Source organism: Palaemon carinicauda, chromosome 33, assembly GCF_036898095.1.
Source record: "Palaemon carinicauda isolate YSFRI2023 chromosome 33, ASM3689809v2, whole genome shotgun sequence".
NCBI classification, from domain to species: domain Eukaryota; kingdom Metazoa; phylum Arthropoda; class Malacostraca; order Decapoda; family Palaemonidae; genus Palaemon; species Palaemon carinicauda.
Window position 1 is genome coordinate 10,618,692 of NC_090757.1, and position 17,516 is coordinate 10,636,207.

General features: G+C 45.6%; 2 pseudogenes; one reads left to right on the forward strand and one right to left on the reverse strand.

Moving 5' to 3' along the window:
* The window catches only part of LOC137626042 (protein transport protein Sec61 subunit alpha-like), a 48,740-nt pseudogene extending 32,143 nt beyond the window's left edge, over nt 1-16,597 (forward strand).
* Nucleotides 11,491-11,609, reverse strand: LOC137626372 (5S ribosomal RNA; annotated as a pseudogene).
* Nucleotides 16,598-17,516: the final 919 nt, after the last annotated feature.

The window sequence follows — 17,516 nt, forward strand, 5'->3', positions numbered from 1 at the left end:
CGTGCGAGACAGGAACTTCGCGCGCACAGGTGATGGCGAGGGCGTGCGGCACGCAGGAGCTGGAACGTGGGGCGGGGTTGAAGACTGGATAGGAGCTGGAGCGTGAGCAACCTTCTGCTCGCGCGGGCGCGCAGGAACCTGCTGATGAGCCCGTGCGGGCGAAACTATTGGGCACACGTGCGCAGGAGAAATATTCCTAACGTGTGGGCGTGGAGCGCGCGTGTCAGGAAGCACGAGGCGAGGGTGCAATTGCGCAGCCTCATGAGAGCGCAAAGGTGAGCTTGCGCGCTGGTGGGCAGGAGAACGTTGCGCAGGTGGTGCAGGAGATCGTGGGCGCACATGGCACGGATCAGGATGCGGGCGTAAGGGCGTGTGCTGCTGTGATGGGCGCGCAAAAGGATTTGGGCGCACTGGTGTGCGCTGCTGCGATGGGGGCGCAACAGGATGCGGGCGCGCAGGTGTGCGCTGCTGAGTTGGGCGCGCATGGCACGCAACAAGATTCGGGCGCACAGGGGTGCGCAGTTTGGAGGAAGAAGGCAGGGGTACCTGTGAGCGCCCGTGCGCTAACTTAGGTACCTCCTGTACTGCGCGCTGGAATGTAGGAGAGCGCTGGCGCTCTGGTGGGCGCTTGCACGCTGTGTCAGGAACTGTAGCTGTGCGCTTAATTCCAGAAGTGCGCTGAGGAACTGGAGAGCGCTGACGAATAGGAGAGCGCTTGAGCGCTGTGGCAGGAACTGCAGGAGGGTGCGCAGGGGGACCCTGGCGCGTAAGAACAGGAGCAGGAGCGTGCACGCGCGCGCAAGAGTGCAATGGCACTAAGTCAGGAACAGCAGCAAGAGGGCGCGCAGGGGGTGAATGGCGCTTAAGGGACTGAGGCACAGATTTGCGCTCAAGTCCCTTGTGCCCCGAATGGACCAGTGCCTGTACAATGACAGGATCAGCATCCTTGAGGGGTGATGGCAGGACAGCAGGTCTGGAGGGTGACAGGTCAGGGAGTCCCGAAGGACGACCTTCCACCGTAGGAGATCGCGAACGATCTTCGGAGAGGTCTAAGGTGGTAGCTGGCAGGATCGGTGAACGATGAGTCTCCTCCACAGAGGACTGCGGGGACAACGAGCCGAAAAGGCGCCTCCTAACTCCCTTGTGAGGAGAAGGAAGTCCTCCACGGCGAAGGGGAGGACGAGCCTTCCGCCTTATACGCCCTCTAGGTGCCGTGGGATCAGCAAGCTGACCTTCGTAAGGCCTCCGCAGAGGAGTCTCTGTAAGTGAACTCCCCCGGGGGGGAGAGTCACCAGCAGGAGAGACCGTGCGACTAAGTTCCACCCTCGAAAGATGTTCAGAGGGGGAATCAGAGCCGTCAGCTACCTCAGCAACAACAGGAGCAGTTTGATCCAACACACCGGAGGCCTCCGTTATAACAACGTCGACGATAGACAGAGGATCTACGTCTGCTATCGCCGGCGATTGTTTAACAGCTGCTCCCAGCTAGATCATATCAAACAGGGCTTCCTTGGAGGGCGAACCCTGAAGCCCCGAGGAAGACCAAAGCTGTAACAAATCACGATTAGGCATAGGGAAATCAATATCCTCCTCCGAGGAAGGAGGGGCAGCTGCCTCGCTATGGGAGGCAACTACCTCTCCCGCACCCCGGGATCGGTCAACAGAACAACGGTCTACACTCCCCTTCGACGGCCTCTCGGAAGAGACCGATCGAGTGGGAGCTTCGGAGGAGGTTTGGGTTACGGAAGAAGAGGCTTTGGGATTTTCTCTCTTCAAAGAAGCCTTTGGAGGAGAAATATCCCTTTTGGACTTCTTCCAGCACCGGGCAAACCTCTCCCACAGGGAGGTAGACCACTCCCTACACTCACCGCATACATTACCCTTTTCCCACCGTTGGCCCCTACAATGAGGACACAAAGGTCCCACAAGGGCGGTCAGGTAAACCAGGACACGTACGCATATTAATAGAGGCCAACTTCACACACTCTGTAGAAAGAAAAAGCAAAACAGATTAATGGCAGTCAAAGCGAGGGTGAGAGCAGACATGTCTGTTCTTCACCCGAGCCAAAAGCAAAGTGAAGTATTCACCGGTGTGTGGGGGGGGGGGGGGGTTTAGCAAGCTACCCCTCTCTACCCCCGCTAACTAGCGGTGGGGTAGTAAACCCTCGTTAAAACTCTAATGGCTCGTCATTTAGCTCCGCCAAAGTAATAACCCATATTAAATAGCGTGGTTTGTATTTCAGTTACGGAACAACTAAGTTTTAGAACACTCCTCTGTGTATCAACATTTATTATTATTATTATTACTTGCTAAGCTACAACCCTAGTTGGAAAGGCAGTATGCTATAAACTCAGGGTCCCCAACAAGGAAAATAGCCCAGTGAGGAAAGAAAACAAGGAAAAATAAAATATTCTAAGAACAGTAACAACAGTCAAATAAATATTTCCTATATAAACTATAAAAAATTTAACAAAACAAGAGAATGAAAAATTAGATAGAATAGTGTGCCCAAGTGCACCCTCAAGCAAAAGAAACTGTTTATAACTGTTTTATCTTTCAGCTACTAAATTTTTACACTCAAATACAGCAAAGGCATTTCTAGTGTGTCCGTTTGATACTGCTTTCTTATTCCTTGGATGTTTGATAGACCTCAAATTTCCTTCTGAATAAGAGACACTATTCAGTATACTTTTACATTATTTCAAAGGGTGTTCTTATGATTATTATTAAAAAGGAGATTTAACAGACCAAGGAGTCAAGCTCAACTCTCATAGTTGGACCAATTAAATTTGGGAGGAAAAAATATATATACTAAATCAAATATATAAAAAAAGAAACAAATATAAGATATAAAACAAATTGAGACAAAATTTCGTGATATATAAAAATTTGAAGCTTTCCTATAAAAACCTTCACTTCATAAAAACATTAAAATTTTAAAATCATAGAAACACTTATTTGATAAAATGTCAGAAAAACTTTTCTTGGCAAAACAAATACCTGGTACTGTATTTCTATCTTAAAAGCTTCACAGTTGCAAAAAAATACAGTATGCTGTATAGTTAAAATAGTGTTACACTCATTACACCCGCAAACTGTCACGAGATGAGCACATTAAAAATTGATGCGTCAAATTTGTATAACCAATAAGCATCCCATTATTCTTTAGTGCTAATGATTCCTATGGAGAAATACTTGACTTTGTTTTAATTTACTGTTGTCATATTCCTTACTACAGTTTATTTGCCATTTAGCTACTGTGAAATGCTTCATGATAGTTATATAATTTTTAATGGGTAGTTCAATGTTCTTTTGTGGTAAATCTAGAAAAATCATAGAAAATAAAAATCTTTTCTTAAGACAAAGTACATCTTTGTAAGAAATTGGAGTACCATACTAATACTGGTACATTTGCATAACGTTGGGTCACCAGGCCAACCACTCGCACAGAAAATAAAGTAAAAATCTTTCCTAACATGGTCCTTCGTCCCTCTCAGTTGAGCAAATTTATGGGTACACTGATCAGCCGAAGTAATATAAATTATTCCCAACCTTATCTTTGCTCTGTCATGGCTCGCTTTTCTCGCATTTTGACACTATCTTCTTGACCCTCTGCTATGCGCATCCTCAAGCAGTTTGGATGGAAAAAAAATTGACCAAACTACCTACACACTCAATGACCTTCCTCTCAATAAAACAATATAAATTAACAAAGTACTCTTCAAATACCAAGATATCCAAAAAGTACGAAAACAGCATTCAACAGTAGGTCAGCAACTAACCAAGCGCACAGTACTAATGAACAAAGATACACAATCCTTGGATAGGTTAGGTGAAATTGGAGTTTCAATGCACATTTGATTCATTAGGTTAAGGCAGCAATAAGATCATCGGCAATATTATGGTAGAGTCCCAAATAACGCTAATACCGCTTACCAGTAACTAGGAGCTTGAAGGTTTTCTTTTTGGTGAGCAAAAACCATTTGACAAGAGCGAAGCGAGACCACGGCACAGTAAAATCCATCAAACTATCAGGAGCCTTTGTATATCAGTGGCCAGTTCCTCCCGCGTGCATTATAAAGGGTCATCAACCAACCTAAACTTTGCCCCCTAACCTAACCTACAAGCCGTGTCCTTACCTAATTACCTAACAGAGGGGGAAGGGGCTAATGCCCTTACACTGCCATAATAATACATACAGGTGGCCGCTAAGATACATACACCCAAACTATCGAAATAATACCGAAATCTAATGGTTTTTGCTCTGCCGTGCACTTGTTCGCTCGCAAAAAAAGAAAACCATTAAGTTCCATGTACTGGCAAGCGACAATGGCGCTAGGTGGGACTCTACCGTAATATTAGCAGATCTCTGAAAGTAGAGCTGGTACAATAATCAAGCAGTTCCGTAATTAACTAGCTAGGAGTACCTACGATAATTGTATTATCATCATTATAGGTCTTACCAACACAGCACGGACACATTGTAAAACCTGCGGAACGAAATTAGATGAATCTGTCCCTTGAAAGGCAACTAAACATACAACAAAGACCATAAACTAAGACATCACCTTCTTTATCAGGAATAGTATCAATTTTATGTTAGAAAAATGAATTGGTCAAGTCTATGGTGACATCTACAGTAGCCTTGATTAGGACACACATAAACAACACTTTGAATTATAATTACCTTTGACCTTATAACACCCATATTTTCAGAAGACGGTCTGGTAGACATTATTAATGGGATTTCTTTTCGTTACTTAGAAGGAAGTAATCTCGTGCGGTCCTTCAGGGTTTGTTGTTTTGGTTTTTAAACTTTAAAGGGCGAGCGTAAACTAGACATAAACTATACCATTGGTTCCTTTCCGGAAGTAGATGATGCACGAGATTTTTATACCATCATTTGTTTAATTAATTTCAATATTTATTTTACGTATTGCATCCGAATTAAATGAAATATTATCGCAAAAGCTATATTCAAATATATCCTTACCAAAATATTCTTTTATAGGTGGCTTGATCGGAAACTTAAGTCGGTACTATGAAGACAACAAATTGTTATTTGTAAAGCATATACTTATTAACCTGCGATTTGTGGCGGGATTTTTTTAATATGAATTTTCTGTTTTTTTATATCTTTAATCGAATGAAGTCTAGATAATTGTCTTCAAAATACCAGTGGTATCTTTATGTTTTCAATAAAAAATACAGTAGTTACATATGTTGAATATACTTGAAGCCTGAAGGGCTAATTTGGTACTTATTAGGACCTGTTTTCGCACAGAAAATTGCAGGGCCATTTTTATATCATTTTCGGCGCACATTGCCAAATCCCATATATCACAATGTTTAATTTCGAAAATATTGTTTTTACCTGAAAACTGTAGCCGCAGGACAACCGTAGTCACAAAGGAATTCGATAAATAAACGTTTTTTGATTGACAGACAATAGTTCTTCCAAGTTCAAAATGACATAATTTTATGCAATTAAGATTTGTAACCTTCAATATCAGGAATATAATCAACTAGAATTTATAGCTACGTTCCTAGCTTTACAACACCTAAAATTTACTTTATTTTCAGCATCATGGTTTTCTAAAGTTTATACATTTAACAAAATCTAATGTACGGTACTTTTTTTCATTACATGAATTACCAATACAATGCCCTCAAATTCTATAATTATTTCTGAATTTAGCGCATACTTTTTGATCTGACTTGATCTCCGATACTATAAGTTAGCTACTGTATATAGAGCATATATTTGTTAGTATCATATGCACCATGCGGAAGCATAATTGTATCGCCATTACCATGAAGAAGCTCACGGCCACATTTCAGAATAATATGGGCACTAGGTAGCTGTGACTGGACAGTCTACCCAGTAGTAGGTTTCTTAAATAACTTATATATCTCCTTTTTTTTCAAAAGAACTGTGAATTAGCATTACCATCTTCATTAAAGACGTTACTAATAACTTTTCGAATAAGTTTTTCGACGTTTTTTTTATTATGACTACACTTTCTACCATACTTTATATTCTGTTCATTACATCACCTCTACTTGTTCCATAAACATTTTGAACGTTTTTGGTCATTAGGGTATCAACATATAAAGGAAAAAAAAAAACTTAAAAGTGCTTTAGCAAACTCATTTATCCTTTCAGCAAATTTACTCGAAGCTCGTTTAGATCAACTACCTTCAAGGTCTTTTCCCTAACATTACTGAACAGCGTAATATATTTAGTCTTCTTTACTTCGATATTATTAGCCATCTTACTACGACTTCGCTATTATTATTATTACTTGGTAAGCTAAAACCCTTGTTGGAAAAGCAGGATGCTATAAGCCCAGCGGCTCCAACAGGGAAAATACAAAATAGCCCAGTGAGGAAAGGAAAAATAGAATATTTTAGGAACAGTAACATTAAAATAAACATTTTGTACATAAACTAGGAAAACTTCAACAAAACAAGAGGAAGAGAACTAAGACAGAATAGTGTGCCTAAGTGTACCCTCAAGCAAGAGAACTCTAACCCAAGAGTGTGTTTTCCAATTTCATGTCAATGATCCAAACCTGTTTATTAAGTTTCATGCTGGCTCTTCCTGCAAATGTTTAGCAGTAACTTGTGATCTCCATTTTGATTTCTTCCCTCATTTCACTGCATTATTTCAAATTCTTTTACACGTTGAATATGCAGCATTTGCGAAAGAACCTCATTGTTTAGCCTAGGCTACTTGTCATTTTCCTTGTGAAATATAAAGCCAGTCATCTCATCAAATCCAATTCTGAATTTACATCTAAGAGTTATATCTTATCAAAAAGATTAGACTAAACTCTTAATAGGCTAGCTGTATACCAATAATACATTTGAATGTTTGTTTCACATTGATTCACAGTATATTACTGTAATGTATTTCTGTACATGAAAACACTTTAATATTGGCAATTGTAAAAAAATACATTATCAATCAGAGATCAAATCAACATGAAGCAATTTCTCTAACAGGAATATTAAGCAACAATTTGGCAAATGTGCACACAACTCTGCTGTCTTAAAATGAAGAAACTGTGATAGCTTCATAAAGAACTTCACATTAATGAAAATTTGGAAAATGATCTCTACTCTAAAACAAAAACCCCCATCCTTTATATGAAACTTGGCAAAAGATGGGATTACCATAAAAGCTTTGTAACAATATGTTACAGTAATTGGTAGCTGGGCAAGGGAAAAGGGACACCTCCACATGCATGCTCTCTTATCAGTTATCATTTTGGCATTGGCGTATTTATCATGGAATATGTAAATTTGTGTTGTAGGAAAATGTGTAATTACCTCACAAGAATGCAAGCACAATATCAGTTAAGAGGAAGATACTCCCTCTATATGTGATGCTTTTTTTTTTCTATGAACAGACTAGTATGTTCATCTCTACCCATAAAAACCAGCTCTCTGATAGACATTAGTAGAAGGATTGTTCTTATATAACCACCTATACAGTATGGCCCATACCAAAATAGGGACCATACATTGACCACCAATCAACGTTTATTTTCTTTTAATATATACTTTGGAAGAGATGTACCATTCAATAGGAGATTGGGGTGTTATATGTGAGCAGACAACACTTCTAAACATTATTCAAGACCTCTAGGTAACATTATGAGATACAAATAAGCCATAGAAAAACACCTCAACAACAGAGGTGGTGCTCATGAACCATGGGTGAATGGTTAAGGGGGCGAGAAGCCACCTTCTGCCAACAATAATGCATTCATGATGAGTGAGTGAGTTCTTAAGACACTGCCATTTAAAACTGATGAGGTGTGAGTTTACATTTAAGCACTTCATCTCCAATGAGTACATTAGTTGTGTTATAACTCACAAACTAATTCTCAAATAACTGCAGTGCCAGCCTCAACCTTGCGAAAGGGGAATTTAGTTGGAAGTTCTATGACAATTCTCATAACTTTCTAGCTTTTTCTCATTGCTTTTTTCTGCAGACAGAAACAGAAATAAGAAGGCAGTCGGAGACGCATCCAGGACATCATAAAAGAAAAATTATTTTTCTAAACAAAAGGTTTCTTCATCACTATCTCAGTCATGCTCAAAGACAAAGAAAGAGTGAAGAGCTCCCCAGCAATAATCTTTTTTTTTTTTTTCTTTTGTATAAAGACTATCCTTGGACAAAACCAGAGTACATTTATGCATCAAAAGAAAGCACTCCACTTGAACAAACGGGAGACGTCAGTTCAACCTTGCTCTGGGGATAGAGAGACTCGAGGTAGTTTGAAAAAAAAAAATGAGTGTGGCCTGATACAATCATGAGGACCACAAAAACCGCAAGAAGTTGAGGTATGGTCCCCCAAAAATGTAGAGTGACCAGGCACAGTCACAAGAACCATTCAGACACCCAGCAAGTAGAGATATGGTCCAAAAAAATGAGAGGGAACAGGAATAATTGTGAGGACCATACAGACACCCAACAAATTAAGCTAGCTCTACTGTCTATTCAAGGGGGCACCATTAATAGACCTATCTCTTAGTGAAATAGCAAGATTTACACCCTAACTGGCCAAGATGACAAATTCGAAGATAATTTGTATTTTTCCTAACCATACAAACCTTAGCTATTTACATTGGGTTTACCTTTTAGCGTAGCTGAAATGGCGAGCCATTAGAATTTAACGAGGGTGTATTACCCCCGCGCTAGTTAGCGGGGGGGGGGGGGGGGTGTTAGAGGAGTGGTAGCTAGCTACCCCCCCCCCTCACACACCGGTGAAGCTCACTTTCACTTAGAGGTAGGACTTGTCTTGGGGGACAGGGCTAGCGGGCAAATATGTGTAAATAGCTAAGGTTTGTATGGTTAGGAAAAATACAAATTATCTTCGAATTTGTTATTTGTTCCGTAACAGAAATACAAACCACGCTATTTACATTGGGTGACTTACCCCTTAGGTAGGGTGGAAAGTCCCCAGCCATACTGGCTTTGGCTTTACCCGGGGACTCAGAATCCGAGTGAGTCGCACTCGAGAAAAGGAGTCCCTGCACCTCACAAGTTCCTTGCTCCGCAAGGAACCGTGGGGCCTACATAAGCTTGTGTGTGAAGGAAGAAGTGTGACCCGTCCTAGGCAGTTGACCTGGAGTTCCAGAAGGAACTCTGGGTTAGGACGTTCCCAATACCACCTCGTCAGGGTATGGGGGACGCGACAGTATTGACTCAATACTCGGAACACAAGGAAGCATGGTTTACCTGCAGAGGTTCGAGGTCAGCTATGCAGAGACCAGGATGCTGCTCCCCAGTAGAGGGGATGATGAGGAAAGAAGTAAGGGCCAGACATACTTCTTTCGTTCATGCAGACTAAAACCTGATAACAATGCCCTCAACCTTCTGCTAACTGTCCAAAAAGGAGCCTGAGGTTAGACCAGCTGTTGTGTAGCCACCACAGAGCGATAGAAAACGTATCGAAACTCTTGTGGGTCACGCCCTGCAGGAAGCGGGCTGCGAAGGTCAATAGACGCTTCCAGACTCCAGCTTGTAGCACCTGCGTCACAGAGTAGTATTACTCGAAGGCGAGGGACGTTGCGATGTATCCGACATCGTGCTGTAGGGCAACGTGACGGGGGAGGGTCTGGAGTCAGGTCGAGATGAATGTCCTTGAGTCCGAGCTGAAGAGGTATACTGGTGACTCTCCCCCGTGTCCTTCTTGTGCTCCCAAACTGGCTGCAACTGAGGACAAACTGCAGCTGTTCCCAAAGCTAACCTCTCGATTCCTTTACTGGCAAGAAGGAGAAGGTTCTGGGACATCAGATACAGAATGGTGACTCGAAATCTTGAAGGAATTGGACCGAAGGGCCGGGACCCCAAGATTCTGAGTCTAGCCAACAACTCAGGAGCAAACCTGAATGTTGCCTTCCCCCATTCCTTAGAAAGGGCGGAGTCGTACGAGACCAAGAAGATTGCTTACACACTGGCCGCGGCCAGAGTGAGCAGGAGGCCCAAGACGGAATACGATCAGAGGCCTGACTTAAAGGGTCTTGAGAAGATCTCTTAAGGGACTAAAAAGTCCGAGCCATGCTCCAAGTTGGAGGTCTCACTCCGACTAGGGCAGGGACGTTCGCAGCTTCGCATGAGCGAGGAAAGGTCCAGCGGGAAGTAAAAAGTTATTCCTTTAAGCCTGAAGGTCAGGGAAAGGCTGAGCGACAGGCTTCATTGCCGAGAGCGGAAAGGAGTTTTCTCCCGCTGAAAGGCAATAAGATCGTTATTGCTGGAGAAGAGGCCTCAAGGGAAGAGGTATATCTCCCACGACACCAACCACCGAAGACTCTTCACTTCGCCTGGAAGACCCCTGCGGATGACTATCGCAGATGACGCGAACTCCGTCCCGCGACTGTAGCGGGTTGTCTCTTCTTGAGGAGGAGGCGTAGTGTCTCCAGGCATGAAGCCGAAGCGACGCCCCGCCTCGTGAAAGATGTTGCAGTGGGGTTGTTTGAGTAGCCTGTGCCGTGGGAGAAGCTCTCCCAGGAGTTCCGTCAGGGGAAGCAGAGGGTCTGGAAACCGTTCTGCGCATAGTCCCAGTGGAGCTTTCAGGGCCATTGAAAGGTTGACAGACAACCTGGTCTTGTTGAGACCCATTTTCAACAGACAACAAAGGAGGGAAGACGCAGGCGTCGATGTTGTCCCACCATCACCGGAATGCATCTTGCCAGAGTCTCGGGGTCTGAGACTGGGGGGAAGGACAGCGGAAGCTTGAGGTTCCAAGCTGTCGCGATCAGATCCCCCAGACCAGGACTTGCTGGTTACTCAAGGCCAAAGACCCCCAGGTACACTCTCTCTACGAGGCTCTGTTCGGATAGTCGGAGAGAACATTCCTCTGCCCGGAATGAGAGAGCCGATGGTGGTATTGAGAGTATCTCAAATCATCTCAGTATCTCTACTGCAAGATGCGAAGGTGTGAAAATGCGTCCCCTGCTGGTTAGAACACGCCAGAACCATGAAGTCGACGCGCACGGAGCGACTCGGCAGGAGCTGTAGGATCTGTAGAGGGGCCAGACTACGGCCCCTAAGCCTGCCTGAATGATGGAGAGGTATCCTTCAGGTCCTGACCATAGGCCTGGACCGGAACATGCGCCCCCCCCCTTTTCTTTGACGAGTCCGAGAACAGCATCAAAAATGTGGAGAAAGGACGAGAATATCCACTCCCATCAAGAGGTTCCATAGGTCAACATCCATTGCAGGTCTAATCGTTCCGCTGGTCCCATAGGGGCCAGAAAGTCCGGTTAATCGTTGCTTTGAAACCACCGGAACTTGGGCCGCCCCACAGGGAACTTATCCTGAGGCGACCGTTCGGAACTTTAGACGGGTCAATGAGGAAAAGAGAACTAGGAAACGTTCCAAGGTAGGGCTGAAAGCTCTGCTTGACTGAGAACAGGTACTGCGACTCTCCTCAGCCTTGCCACAGTCAACTGAAGGGAAGGCTCGGAGGAGGAGGCAACAGAATCTGGCGTCCCCAGGCGGTAACCCATCCAAATACCGACCAGAACCAACGTTGCTTAACCTCGCTGGACGGACGAGAAGCGGGGTTTTCAACGTGGTAAGGCCGTTGACTCAATATCATGGCTAGATACTCCAGATGTTGAGGCAGAAGAAGAGAAGGCTCCTAGCAAAATACCATGAACCCCCACTCATGGTAAGCATCCGGAAGCTTGTCCCGGCGCTGAAGAAGGTCGAACACGAGCCTACCGGAGTTGACCAGACATCCAAAAGGCGAAGGAGGCGGAAGCCTGCACCTGAGCGGCCACGAGGAAAGCAGGGAGAGTTCTCTGGGGAAAAAAACCTGCGATGCCACGGCGGGATCGCCACACTGCATCTTAAGTAGGAATACCGGTAGTCTAGGCTGAATTCCACGAGCTTCCTGGAAGATGGATGGAATGGAAACTGAAAGTACCCGTCCTTCCGATCCAGGGCCTAAGGAGTCCTGTCACCTCGTTACCAGTCTGATAGATTCTGCTGTTTCACGCTGGACGAAGTTTGTTCGACAAACTTGATCAGGGCTGAGAGGTCGACTACGGAACTCCCGTCTCAGCTACTTCCTTACAAGAAAGGATCGACTGAAGAAGCCGGGGGTGAAGCCGTCGACGATCCTATGGAGGAACTTCTCCTAAGGCATGGAACATTCTGCCCAAACGGGCAAACTCTTGCCGACCCTATGGCACAGAGGTTCAGAGACACTGAATTCGCTGACAGAGACGGCAGGCGCGTTATCCTTGGCTGATCACAGAGATCGTGCAGGAATGGGCATCAGGAAGCTGTCATCAGGATGAGTAACCTTAGGCATCCTCCCAGCATGAAACCTGCAAGGGGGGTGCCAATCCTAGAGTTCGTGAACTCTGCCGCTCCCTCTAGGACTACGCCCCCCCGGGAGAGCCTCCCGTGCCATCCGGCCCTGACAGAAGGGAACTGCAATTGGACACCTTGTCTCAGTTGCCGTAGCCGGTCCAATAACTTAGGCCGACGTGGCTGAAAGAAAGAGGCGCTGGAGCCCTGCAGGGTCTGGAAGAAAGCGCCTTGGAGGAGTGAAAACGGAAGTCGACTTCCTCCGCACAGCCGCTGTCTATGTCTCTGTCCTTGGGCACAAACAAACTCTTCTCAAGGATGGAAGGGTGTCTGAGGTTGTCGACATCCACGGATGAGACACCCGAAAGGAAGCCCTCGGTCATTGCGTCCAGATGGTCCAACATCGAGCTTGCCTGCAAGTTCGATACTTGACGACGAAACGCCAAGGTGCTTGAACCCGAGAGGAGGAAAACACCCATGACCTTCCTTGAACAAAACCTCGGGTCGCAGCCGAGGAGGGAAAGGACCTGGTAAGCCCCTTTCACGAGATGGAGAAAAGGAAGGGGTAAACCAGTCACCCCTTGGCCGATGGAGAAATCTCGAACGGAAAGCCCCCCCATAAAAACCCTTCCAGGGAATGACGGGGAAGGGCTAACCCAGGTTCTGGAAAGAAGAATGTTGCTCAGACCTCCCTGAAGATTCTTCCTATTCTTGCATGTGACATGCACTGCGTTTACGGGGTGAGGCCGTGTTCTGGAAATACGCTCCAGAAGACTCGCCAGGCTGGCCATGCTGCGAAACCCCAATGGGAGTCGCGGTCGCAATTACCCTGGCACTCGCGCGATGGTAAATCAATGATTTGCGCGTGGGCGAACGTGGAAGCGCCCATGCGCGGGCACGCAGGAACGCAAACGAAGGTGAGCGAAGGAGCGCGAGCGTGGTAGGAAGGGCGAGAGCTGTTGGTCGGCGAGCGATAACCCATAGGCGAGCAATGGATACTGCAAGAATTAAGCCGACGTTCGTGCGAAGAAACACTGTCGGTTCGCGTGACGGAACACCGTCTGTCCGCGCGATGGAAAACCGTTGGTTCGCGCGCGGGCGAACATGTGCGTGGTCGCGCATGAGCGTAGGCGTGCGGTCGGGAGACCGATGACGCGTAGGCGGGCGATGGCGCGTTGACGCGTTCTGGCGAGCGATAGCCCATAGGAGAGTGAAGGCGCGTTGGCGCGTTCTGGCGAGCGATAGCCCATAGGAGAGTGAAGGCGCGTTGGCCAGCGATGGCGAGTCGGCAAGCGACGACGCGTTAACAAAACGCTAGCGCGCAGGTGAAGAATCGCGCGGGCGCGTAGGCGATTGCCAACGCGAGAGAGACAGTGATGGTTAGCGTGCAGGTGCATCAGGAAGGTGAGCGCTGAAGCAAGCTGTTAATCAGGCGATCCTAGACGGTCAGAAAACCGTTGGCGCCCATTGTTGCGTGGCAAAGAAGGGCGCGCAGATGTGCGCTGGCGATTGAAGAAAGCTGGCGCACAGAGTAAAGGTGAGCGCTGGCGAGCAGGAGGAAGACCTACGGCAAGACTCAGCTACCGGAGATCGTGGGCCACAGCAGGCGAGCGCTAGATCGCTACTGATGGTGTTCAGGGGAACTGACACGCGTGGCAGATCTATGGCGATCGTTGACGCGTAGGAGATCGCTGACGAGCAGGTGAACGTTGACGCGTCTAAGGTCGCTGGCGAGCGGAAGGCAACGCGTGGAAGCCTGTGCGTAAAAGAAGAGTCCTTGACCCAGACCTGAACCGAAGTTCTAGATCGCGAGGGCGCACAGGGCACGTAACAGGAACCAACAGGAACAGCAGAGATGATCATCATGAGAGCGCTAGCGATCAGGAAAGCGCCTGTGCGCTAACACTGAGCAGGAGCAGGAGAGCAGAAGGGCGCGCAGGGGAACCCTGACACGCAAGGGAAGAACCCCTGTGGGTGGCGAAGGGATCGTTGTCCGTCGGGAGACTGATGTCCGTCGGAAGACCGTTGTCTGCCCGCCGGGAGACTGATGTCCGTCGGAAGACCGTTGCCCGTCGGGAAGACCGTTGGCCGTCGGAAGACGAGGTCAGACTGCTGTCCATCTGCACCAGGGGCGGAAGATCAAGAAGAAGGAGTTGTAGGCTGATTCAAAAAGGCGCCTCTTAGCACCCTTATAGGGAGATGGGAGGCCCTTACGACGAGGCGGACGGTGAGCCTTACGGCAAAGGAGGCCAACAGCAGAAGAATCCTCCGAAGAGGAGTCTCTATGAGTGTAATCTCTCGCGAACGAAAGAGAAACACTTCGTAGAAGAGACTGGTCAGCCAGTGACCTAAAAGGAGCAATCCTCCGAAGAGGAGCTCCTGCAGTTGCCCAGCCCCTTGAGCGAAACTTCAGGTGCGACCGCTCAGCACCAAAAGCATAGCCGCACGAAAAAAAGGCAAGAGAAGAACCCCCCAAAAGGGGAAAAACTTCCCTCGGAAGAAAAGTTACCCACCCAAGGAGGCGAGCCTCCTGAGAGTTCTAAAATGAACTGGAGAGCTGTCAATCGTCACGGGAGTACTTCAAATAGAAGGAGATATGCCCCTGACGAAAATCCAAAGGGGAGGCAGCAACAGCCGAATCCCCAGGCCTCAACAAGACAGCTCATACCGTTGCCATATTACAGAAACGAACTAGATCGGTAACTGTAAAAAATTAAACAAAAATCATTAGTACACATTCATTCCCCCGGGAAGGCTCCGAAGAAGAATCCCGAGGGAAAGGAAAACAAGAATTACACAACAGGCACGTGCCCTCACAACCACTTACACTCACAGAAGGAGAGCTGTAACCAAAACAGAATTATAACAATTATAATTATGTAATTTAAAAATGAATGAACACTAAAGAAAGAACGAAAACCCCGAAAGGAATCGTTCTACAAAGCTGAAAAATTAACAAATACAATTAGATTCATAAACTAATTGAGACAAAACGTACGGTGTAGCAACCCACCCTCACGGGAAGGAAGCTACAAAAGGCGTAGTAACGTAGTAAAAGGGTGAACGACCTCAAGAGAGAGAGAGAAAGACCGAAGTCAAACTCGATCGCAACCCATAAAATTACACCGTGGTGGCCTAAACTGCCGAGGGCTCCACGGAGATATCGTACACTACACACACTCTCTGAAAAGGAAACTTACTGATTTCTATACTCAAATATATATACAAACATGAAAAAATGTTTACATGTATATTGAGTAAAAGAAAAGTAAGTGATTAAGCAAAGACAAAACAAACAATGGCTGCCAAGCGAGGACAAAGACAGAGACGTCTGTCCCAGTCCGAGCCAAAAGTGAAAGTAAGCTTCACCGGTGTGTGAGGGGGGGGGGAGGGGTAGCTAGCTACCACTTCCCTACCCCTCCGCTAACTAGCGCGGGGGTAATACACCCTCGTTAAATTCTAATGGCTCGCCATTTCAGCTACGCTAAAAGGTAAACCCAATGTAAATAGCGTGGTTTATATTTCGGTTACGGAACAAACCAATTTTAGTTGGAACAGACTCATTGGCATAAGATCATGCATGGAACAACTGGAAGACCAGTTATATCCACTTCACTGGTTAGATAATGAGGGATCTCCTCTACCTGAAGATTTGGGAAGCACACACTGAAGAAGTACCATGATCTTCTCTATTATGATGGTAAAGCCTTACAAATGTCCCAACAACTTTGGTTGCCTTACAAAGAAAGCCAAGACAGGTCATGGGAGGTGAACCAGCAATCCTCAAATAATTACAGGGACTAGGTCTTCTTTCCAGAGGCAACCTTAACTATATTAGCATTCTTACACTTTCTCTTTTCTGGAGGAGGAAGAGAAAAATGAGGGCAAGGTAAAGTGGTTAAAGATTGTGGATGAACATGAATGCTCTCTCACCTGGTATCAATTTCATTACTCCCAAGTCTTCAGGGGACTACTTTTATACAATAACATCTAAATGTAAAATAAGAATGGATTAAAAAAATAAAAATAAATAATAAAATCAATTAAAGCTTGTGATGTAACCCAATACTCGATAAATTATCCAGTACGGAGACGGGAGGAATGCTCTGATATCTGCTTAGACTGATTACAGCTATTACCAACTATAATTACATGATTGTCTTCAGGTCCAAGTTAAAGTCTGTACAGGACCAAGTCACAGATCAATATTTAAACAGTCAAGCACAAGACTGGTCAAGGGTGACAAACATTCGAACTAAAGAACATATTGATTGACTGTGTTCAAGAACAGCGATTGTCACTACTTTCTTAAGGTGAACAATAAATAATTGGCCTTTGGAGGGGTGGGGCAACCTCCTACCACCCTGAGGTCTGATCAGAGCAACTTACTATCGCACAATTCCACTCTCCCGGGGAGGTTATAACTAGTGCAATGTGATAACTATTGCATAGCAAAGGGAAAGTAGCAATGGAATTGTGCTCAAATTATGACCATCTCTTTACCAAGATCGCAAGAAATTAAGAGAATACACTTGTCTTTCTTAAAGGCATTGTAGGCTACCAAATGGAATAGAGAAGATTTACAAGCTCAACCAACTAATGAGCACTCAATCATCATAGTATTCCCCAGAAGTGATGGTGCCATATATATCCAAAGAAGTGATAGTGCCGTAGGGATGCCTGGCTTCTTAACACAGGACAGCCTGATTTTCAATCCTACAACTATGGAAGTCTAAGAAACACATCTCTGATTGCGTAGTGACGAAAGTGAAAACAAACATATTTGCCTGACCAGTCATGGAAGACACGGCTCAAGAATTAAGTTCACAAGTGACTTCAATAGTGAAAGACTGCAGTGTTTGTAACACCGTTACAGTAAAAGCATTCTAAGCCCTGCATAAGGCCGCCAGCTACCTTTGAGATGAATGTGAAGGGCAACAGGTATACCGTATCAATTGAAAATAACCAACACGTAAGTTCTGTCAATAAAGTGTGTTGCATATGCAGGAAAGGCCGAGATTTGTAAAATATCGATTGTCATAGGATATCATCCCCATCACATCACAAATTGCATTTTGAATAAGCAGGTGAAGAAAAACTATCTCTATTTACCAAGGCACTTTCCCCAATTCTGGGGGTAGCCAACATCAAACAAAGGAACAAAAGGGGACCTTTACT